Raw genomic sequence first — 10,262 nt, 5'->3', positions numbered from 1 at the left:
ATATATAGATATATATATATATATACCAAGACATTTTTTAACTTGTTACATGCAATACATTTAGCTCCAAAATTAAGGACTGATTAAATTATATAAAGTTACCAAAACATTGTAAAGATTAACCTGACAATTTCCCTTCATATTCTATAGCTTATCTCAACCTTTTCCCTTTGAAAGATGCAGAGTAAAACAATATACAGTGTAATAAATTAGAGTTTAAAATATAGACTGAGTAATAACTTGGGTATCCATACTGATATGGCAAGGAAATATAACCGGGCAAGTGTTTTAAAACTAAATTGTGATTAAATTAAAAGTGACGGTTTTACATACAAATTTTTTTTGAAAATGAAAAACTTGCTGAACAATCACTAAGTACACTTTTAAAATAAAGAGATTAAAACAAAATTACGATAAATTTAATGCGAACCATTCTTTAAGACAATCAGAGTAATTGCAGCAGTCTACAACAGCGACAGATTTCTTAGACAGAAAAAAAAAAAACATGGTTGTATCATTTATTTGGCTGATATTTATAACAGAATTTCAAGGACAGACAGACAATTGGTGCAAAATAAAACTTATGCTGATAACAAAGTATATTTGAGAGATGAAACAGGATAAAAAGATTCTAAATAAGCTGCTTGTTTGCATGTGGGGTGAAAAATAGTAATATTTGTTTATAGAAGCCAAGCAGTTTAGTAAGTCATGATTAAAACTAACTTGGAGGAGACATTTTGCTCCCGACGATGCAATTTAGCTATTGAATTGCATGTATCTGCACACATATATACACACAGTGCTGATTAATTAAATCAATTATAATATATAAAATAATTAAATCTGTGCAAGGTTTTTTTTTATAGGAAACTTATTTCCTGGTGTGTATGTTGTTCTGACGCCTCATGATGTGTTACTTCAAGACAAGACTTCCTTTTTAAGATGAAAATTTAGCAACAGAAACAATTTCTTGGCAATAACTAGTTCATTGAATATTAAATTCAGGAAGCTGTAGCACAAAGATTTAAAAAAAAAAACAAAAAAAACTAGCAGTTAAACAAAATTTTAAAGATACTACCTACCACTTCAGTAATTAACAAGTAGTTTGTAATTAGAAATGAGTATTTAATAAGAAAGATAGTGTATCCAAAGAAGTGAATAGGCAAATTCAGAGAATCAGAATGTTTTCAGTGTTTGCTTTAGCTCTCTCCATTCTGAGTCCAAATTTCTACCAAAGTCAACTTCACCTTTAATCCGTTTTGATTGATAAATCAAGTGCCAGTTCAAGATGGTGGGATTGGTAAGATCGTTAGAGTAGTCGGTAGGATATCTTGACTTATGTTCTGGCTCTAGTCTGCCTCTAATATTTGTGATGACACTGTTGCCAAGCTTTACTAGCCTTGTTTTCCCTAGGATAACATTAGTGGCAAGTAGAGAAGAAACTTGCTGAATGAGCATGCAACCACTCTTCCACAAAACATTTTATCCAGATCCTTGCATTTAGAAGAAAATTTCCAGGTACAGATAAGTAATCTCTGGAAACACAGGGAGGCTTTAGTCTGGTGCACCCAACTTACTAGTATTACAAGAAAACCAATATCATTTTCCAAAAGTCTATATTTTAATATTAAGCAGTCTATTATTTCTATTTCAGTATATTACTTTTAATGGCATTTTTTGATAGAAAATTGAATAACTGAAATTTCAATCTAATTTACCATTTCATTATCTTTTCACTTATATTTTTCCATACTTCATGGGTTAGAAGGAATTTGTTAAACCAGATTTCTTATGGCTGGATGCCTTTCCTATTTCCAATTCTTACTGGCTTCTAAATAAGGTAAATATTTCCCCCATAGAAGACAAGAAACGAACAGCATTGTTCGTATGATGGTGATACTCATTTACAATTATTACATGATGTCAAAAGAAAGGTACATACAATGCACACACATTCATATTATTTTTATGTTCAATTATAATAAAAACAATTTAACATTAATCTGATGTATTACTCTACGTTTGCAGAGTATAAATTTATTTATTCTTATACAAAAGTGTTGTTGACAATGACATCGAAGTTTCAGCCAGTTAAACCATCATTGACTTAGCTGGATGAAACTTCGAAGTGACTGTCAATAACATCCTTGTATAATATATATATGTATATATATATACACACACACACACATCTTCCCAAATCCACTCATAAGACTTTGGTCAGTCTGGGGCCATAGTAGAAAGCGGTTGTCCAAAGTGCCCCACAATGGGATTGAAATCAAGACTACATGGTTTGAAAACAAGCTTCTTAACCACACAACCATGCCCGAGCCTGAAAATATGAAATGCTTTATGAATGTGTTATTTTCGCACAAGGGCTATGCTAATCTTCTCTGTATTGTTTCAGTTTTAATACATTAACTACCAAAGCAACCATAGATAAAAAAAAAAGTTTAATCTGAAATATATTGTAGGTATATCAAAGGGTAAACAATACAGGTTTAAGACATCATTGATATGTAATCAAATACAAGAGGAACACATTTGTTCAGTCTGCTCACACAGAAATATAGCACATATTTATAATTACAATATATTCTAATTTTGGTAAAAACAGTAAATCTGATTTGCATAACAACATTTTTGCTGGCTACATAGTCATTCAATTAATGGTACACTGAACAAATGACTAAATAGCTATATTTCCCTCTCTGTGTGAAGAGATTGAAAGGGTACATCATCCCTGATGAAGTTTACAATTAGTAGAAACTAGTTGGCCAATTCTTTTTCTATCTAATTACACGTCATAGCATTGGTTAAAATTTGTATAATATATCATTATATATACTATCTTACTATATATTTCAGATTATGGAACAATGTTTAGTGCATCATTAATTAAAAAGCAAGTTATATAATGAAGGAACATTTAAAGAAGATGTAGAATTAATTTTACAAACAGGTAGTTTAAACATTAAATAGACAGGGTGGGAAATTAGTTTAGTAGGCATAAATTTGTTAAGCTATTGTATATAAAAAAAATAAAAAACCTAAATTTTATGATTAAAGTCTACAGAAGTTGACATCAGTCAGCAAATTTATCAAATTTTGTTTTGTATTTCACTTCATTGTATAATAGATGAAAGTGTTATTCTATGCAATTAGGGCAACAATTAACTTCAAATCTACTTTTAATCTAAGCTGTGAAAGCAGATCAAGGAGTAATTTAATTCCAGATTGCTTGTGATATGTAATGTTGAGATACTTTCATAAATTTTGATGTAAGTGATATGGTCAATAAGAAGTTTAATATTTATGCATATGTCACTATGGCTTGATACTAGGGAAAGTTTTCTTTTGAATATAAAAAAATTGTGTCCAAAAAAAAAAAAAAAAAAAAAAAAAGAAAAAGGAATTCTTTTCCCTTTTAAAGAAAAATGTATATCTCTGATTCATGAAACGCAATGAGTATCAGTGCAATAGAAGACAAAAATCAATTTAAGAAAGAAAACCCCAAAACTTGAGATTGAATAGCTGAAAATACATGATAGTGATAACTAGATAACAAAATGTATTGTTTAAAGATATATAGGCATGAATACATAGATGGAGAATGAGATAGATAAAAGATTCCTGTATTAGAGATTAGATACAGAATTAGGAGCCATAAAAAGAAACAGTTCTGCAGATTCATTTACACCCCATATCTGAAGACAATGAAGATGGAGATAAAAAAAAGAAAGATAAAAAATAGATTACTCTATAGGTTTTATGTAACAAGTCTTTGATTTTAAAATCCTAAAGAACATTCTCACAATACTTTATATTTACCTGCAACAGTTACATAGCTGTCTGTTATCAAAATATAATTTGTTATCAAATACAGTTAACATTTTCAGAACTAAGAGCTTGAACCTAAAGCACTGCAATAAATTGTTCATATAACAATAAATCTAGATAAATACAGATCTGTCATCATTAATACAAAGAATCATCATTATTAAACATTCATATCCCATACTGGAAGGGGTTGAACAGTTTGACAGGACCTAACAAGTCAGAGGACTGTTGAGCTCCAATGTCTGTTTCTGCGGCTGGATGCCCTTCCTAACAAAAGGAATATTTTTGAAAATAGACATGCTTACCAATGAAAAGTCAACCAAACCATTATCAAAGTAAGCAAATAATGAAAAGTCAACCAAACCATTATCAAAGTAAGCAAATAATGAAATATCAATGATCAATTTGGGTTTAAAGTTTTATATTTAATTCATACCAAATTCCAAAAATATCTGCAAAAGCATTTAAGAGAAATTCAATACAAGTTTCTGAAACAAAACTATCTACATAATATAAAATGCAATTCAGCCTTGCCATTTTATATACTAAGAATCAATGAACAAGTCTGTAATAAGCAGTTTTGTTACCAAAAGTTTTGTGGTTTAAAGTCAACAAAAGTTGATCCCAATTGCAAAATGAGAAGAGGAATTATATCCAAGATATTGATGTCTTAAATGTCAAATATTTACAAGTATATAAAGCCTAAATTTACAACCCTATAAAGCCTAAATTATTTATATGCAATTGAAAAAAGATTGTCTTGTCAGCTTGTTTAAGAGCAAGGAATATATAGAATATAAAACAATTAATTTTGATAGTTCGTTTACCATTTTGAAGTTTGATTTGCTGCTTGTAGTAAAGTACCCAAGAAGGCTGCATTACATTCCACTTGCAAATTTGGTTGGAAATTATTCACAACTATAAAGAAACCTGTCTTTATCAAGCACATTTTTCTTAGTTCAAAATCACAGTGCTGCACCTTGAGCAAGTATCTTCTACTCAAGCCATAGGTTGAACAATGTTTCATGAATTTACAAAAATGTGCCTTTCATAAAATTTACTAAACAAACTGGATGGAAGCCTGTTGTATAAATATACACACATAAATACACATTTGTGCATATCAATGTCACATAGTGTGAAGTATATCAAAAGGTAACTGATACCTATAAACATTGATTTGCAAAATTAGAAAAAACCTTTCTATATTAAATTGCTTGTGTTATACCAATATCAAAGCAAGTTGTTTTCCCACAAAATTATTATTATTATTAACATTATCCATCTGTTGCAAATTAAATTGACTGAAGTGTCTACATTTATGCTAGTAGATAGACTAAAAAGAGATATATACATTAAAAAAAATGTAGTAATAAATAGCATGTATTATTGAAGTCTGGAAGTTGAGAGCCAAGATGAAGATATTCTTTACAACTGTTGTTAGGTTGCCACTGAATTTCAAAGTAGAAGATAATACAGTGTTCTTAGGTACTTTACTATATGCGTGAAAAATAAGATTTCAAAGATAGTGAATAGTAGACAGAATATGGCAACAGATCAATAATAAATTAAATATATGAAGAAAAAAAAATCACTTGGAAAGGACGTGTAAATCACACAAGATATATATACATATGTATGTGTGTGTGTGTGTGTGTGTGTTAAGAAAAAATCTAGAACAAAAAGTGCAGAGAGTGTTAAAAATGATGACAATGATGAGGACAAATCAATAATTTCCAAAAGTTTAGAGAAAAGCAGTTTTAGAGAAAAAGAACCATCATTCACTGTCAGGTGTAGAAGCATAGAGTGTAAAGAGATAGATGGAACAAAAGAGACTGTCTGTAATTCAGGAAGATGATAATAACTGCCAAATAATAATTGCTGAGGAAGCAAAGGAATTATACAACAGGCTAATCAGAAAAAGTTTATTGTCTCATCAAAATGAAGTGTTGAATGGTCTTGAGGATGCTGGAAATGCAAAATACTGTACAAACATAAATATAAATACCATGTATTATAGAGTGAATATAAAATTTATAGTTTGGTGTGAATAAAAGCTAGTAATATCTTACAATAAATAGAATTTATAAAATATTGAACTGTTGTTCACTGGAAAACACTACAGTTCATGGGATTACTAGTGCCATATCTTTTATGAAGAAATATTAGAAAACTAATAACTTTTTAAGGTTATCTCTTCAGATTTTCTGTAGAAATTGAAACCAGCATTGATCTGATATGTTTCATATACAAATACACCTAATGTAAACAATGTGATTGAAGATGGAAAAATAAGTAATTGGTGTATATACATATTTCAGGATTTCTTGCCCTGTCTTCAGCACCACATCCAACCCATTAACCATCTACAAACTCATTGCTTAACTAGTTACTAAATATAACAGTGTAACACTATTGTAGTATACTATGGTTGCATAGCGAAATATGGTGTCCCTACAAGTAATTAATAGAAAACTGATTTTCATTTACCAGTAGCAATTTCATATATTTGCAATTAGTTGATTTCTTCAATTTTGTTTAATCTAAAAGCAAATAAATTTTTTCAAACATCAGAAGTTATTCATATTCTTTGTGAATGGCAATTATTTGATTTTCATAGTTGAAGCAATGTATAAAAGTTGCAGAAGTTTAAAACTTGAAAGTATCACAACAAATTGAAACTTCATTTGCAAACTATTAGTTGTTACACTAGCTTTTGCCTTGGACTTCAACGAAGTCAATCAATATCTGTGTTTGTTTTTACCGACAGCAGTATCAATGTTGTATGATTTACTTTTGAATAAGAGTTTACTAAGCAAAGAAAAAAAAAAAGAAAGAAAATGGTAATTTTTGATTTTAGTAGAGAATACAAAGTCATCTTAAAGAGTTATATAAGCTCTGCTGAGGTTTCATTTCATATACAGATATCAAGAAATATGTTTCAAATAATCCAAATAATCAAATATGAGACCAGAAACCAACTCAAAAGTATATTATATACAAATATGGTATAAGACCCGAAATTAAAAAAGTAAAATCCAAATAACTAACCTAGTTTTATGAGATTAAAGCAATAAAAAAAGTCTTTAATTTCAACTATTTATCAACCAATATTCATGCCAAGATCATCATTTTCTTTGAATGCCTGATGATTTTTCTGTTGCCAACCAATTTAGTTCCTTATACTGTGCAGAGTCAGTATATTTATTCTGAAATTGGGATACAAGCAGTATTACTCTTTTACTTGTTCCAGTCATTTGACTGTGGTCATACTGAAGCACTGCCTTTAAGGGTTTTAATCAAATAAATTGACCCCATTTTTTAAAGCTGAGTACTTATTCTATTGCTCTCTTTTGCCAAACCGCTAAGTTACAGGGACATAAACACACCAACACCGGTGATTTGGGGGAAACACAAAGACACACACACACACTCACTCACTTTCTCTCTGTCTCACACACACACACACACACATTTTTATATATATATATATATACACACACACACACACACACACACACACGATGGACTTCTTTCAGTTTCTGTCTACCAAATTCACAGACAAGGCTTTGGTTAGCCTGAGGCTATAGTAGAAGACACTTGCTCAAGGTTCCATGCAGTGGCACTGAACCATGTGGTTGGGAAGCAAGCTTCTGACCACACAGCTATACCTTATTAAACAAACATTTTATTCTGAAAAGCCTTATTTCTAAATTTCACAGATGATTTGTCAAATTTACAATATCTTTTTTTAAGACATTTTTCCTAATTTTGTTAACCAAATTGAAGCAGGAGCTTCTCTCTTCCAAGATTTCAAAATTTTAAACAATTAAGATATGTTCTTCCTTAAATTAAAAAAATAACTGATTTTTTTTTTTTTAAATCCAAAAGGCAGTAAGATTATGAGTTGAAACATTGTAAACAACCAAAATTCTATGTCAAAAAAGGAATCAATTTGACACCCCAAAATTACTCACTATCAGTTCATTTTATACTTCTAAACACAAAACTTCAAATTTGTTATCAATTCCAGATGTGCCAACTCAAATGATCAACAAATCTTTAGCCATTATAACATCAAGAACTATTTTCTGATGAAAACATTCTTGTGGCACTAATCCACATATGTGAAAATTTAACTCTTAACATATGAAGAATAATTTTCATGAGAAGCTTGAAATGATTTCTTGTCTATATTTACTCAAAGAAAGCTAAGCTTTTCAGAATGATTTCCCTTTCTGAACCAATCATTCAAAATTGTATAACAGAATATAGAACCAGGTTGGCCCTTGGCCTTACCAACTCCTGTCAAGCCATCCAACCCATGCCAGCATGGAAAGCAGACGTTAAATGATGAAGGTGCTCTTCCAACAACTACTTTACAGTGGCACTAGAAGTGAGAGCTACCAGTTTTGTTTACAAAAATCTTAGAATTATTGTCATGAATATGCTGGAGTGTCAATGAAATTATTCTGTCATTCTGTGACTCAAAAAGGAGAAACTGTAATTTTCCTTGCATGTTGAGATAAAATAACTTTTGCAATCAACTCCTGCTTATGGAGTAAATTAACATTGAAAAAAAGTAGGAAATTTTATTTTTCTTGGGCTTTTCTACAGACATCTTTGCAGTTTAGAGTTTTATATATTTATTCATTCCTAATAAACTGGCCTGTCAATATTTTATTCCTGATCAAAGGAGACATCTGTAACAGCACTTTGAATACATTCTACTAGTTTGCAGAATGTGGTTGGGATATGAAGGCTATCTGGAAGCTTGCTATGCAATAAAGTTTTGTGCTAAACTGGACAAAAACTTTTGAGATACTCCAGATTACTCATGGATTAACTTGTATGAGCTGAGCATCTGCTTTTCACTGGCACGAGAAATTCAAGAACAGTAGAGGAGGTGAGAGATGATGATAGATGGGAGGAAGAGGGACATCAAAACATCAGAGCTTATTGAGAAAATTTGCAACTTTCTCGAAGACTATTGTCTGTCCCTAAATACAATAAGCATACAGGAGTTGGTGTAGCAGCTGTACATAGAAAGAATAATTCATGAGGATCTGAACAAGTGCAAAATTTGTGTAATGTTTATTCTCAGGATGTTCAGTGAAAAAGAGAAAGAAAGAAAAGTTGGTGACAGCAGAGAGGTGGTTGAGTTCATTACCTCCAATCCAAGAGTACTTGAGTCTCTAGTGATCTGTGGCAAAAGCTGGTTCTACCGTTATGATTCAGAGATCAAGAGAGAGTGCCCAATGGAAGCACTCTTGTTCTCACAGATCCAAGAAGGTCAAGCAAAGCAAGTCCACTGGGAAGCTCAAGATGATCCCTATTTTGACAGCAAGGGCATCATCTACATCCAGTGGGTTTCCTCTGATCAGATAGTCAACAAAGTACACTTTGTGGAAGATTTGAGGGAGTTCAGCAAGGGATTTCAATGTAAAAGATCAGAACTCTTTCACTTTAGTTAGTGGTACCTGCACTAAGACAGTGCACCTGTCCACAATTCCATTCTGGTAACCAACTGCTTCAAAGAGATAGATATCAAAACTGTCCCTCACTCTCCCTGCAGTCCAGGCCTTGCTCCTTGTGACTTTTGGCTGTTCCCTAAGCTGAAGAAAAACTTTAGTGGAGGCAGTCATTTTGAAAACATGAAGGAGGCTGTAACAAGGGTCTTGAACATGTTCAATTTGGAGGACTTCCATGAGGCCTTCATAAAGTGGTTAGAGCACTGCAATAAGCACATTGAAATCAGAGGATCTTACTTTCAAAGAGATTAGAGTTTTGTACTTCATGGAAATTAATAAATGTTGCTCCTGAAAAAGTTTTAAAACTTCTGGATACACCTTGTAAACACAAATGCATTAGCTTCATGAGATAAGATTCTAATCATAACTTAAGTTTTGGGTAAAATTATAGAAATGATTGACAGAAAACTATATAAGGAACATCCTGAAACAGAGAAAGGAAAAATTCCATATATCTTATGTTTTTTTTAAGTGCTTTAGTAGCATACAGTGAAGTATGCTTCATTCATTACTGTAATACTTCGACCGTGCGAACCAAAGGAGATGGCGACGTAGACGGGAAAAGGCTCCTTTTTACCATGTCACACGGTCGAACACATAATAAGATATATATAAGATAATAGGCTCGTCGTAAGATACGAGCCATGGTGCCAGTAATAGAACTTAGGACAAACTCAACCGTTAGATATATAATGAGAATACGTTTATTAACAAAGTGAAACTGTTTGTGTCTGTGTGCGAGTGCATGCGACATATAAAATTAACACAGTAGATAAATCAGGCCTGGGTGTACAAGAGTATGTATACAACAATGTGAAGTGACGGACAGTCGTATAAACAATAGTGTGCGTACAATATGTGAGAGTACAAGTGTGTGTGTGAATGAGAGGA

The 10,262-nt window shown here is 31.6% G+C and overlaps 1 protein-coding gene and 1 pseudogene across 1 annotated transcript in view; both read right to left on the bottom strand.

The window, feature by feature from the left end:
- Positions 1-10,262, bottom strand: part of LOC106873236 (chondroitin sulfate synthase 1) — a 254,656-nt gene that overhangs the window by 212,638 nt on the left and 31,756 nt on the right. The window lies entirely within an intron of this gene.
- LOC128247177 (U6 spliceosomal RNA) lies at positions 2,335-2,433 on the bottom strand (annotated as a pseudogene).

The sequence above is a fragment of the Octopus bimaculoides genome, chromosome 2, assembly GCF_001194135.2.
Source record: "Octopus bimaculoides isolate UCB-OBI-ISO-001 chromosome 2, ASM119413v2, whole genome shotgun sequence".
NCBI lineage: Eukaryota > Metazoa > Mollusca > Cephalopoda > Octopoda > Octopodidae > Octopus > Octopus bimaculoides.
This window is presented reverse-complemented; position numbering and strand designations above follow the sequence as displayed.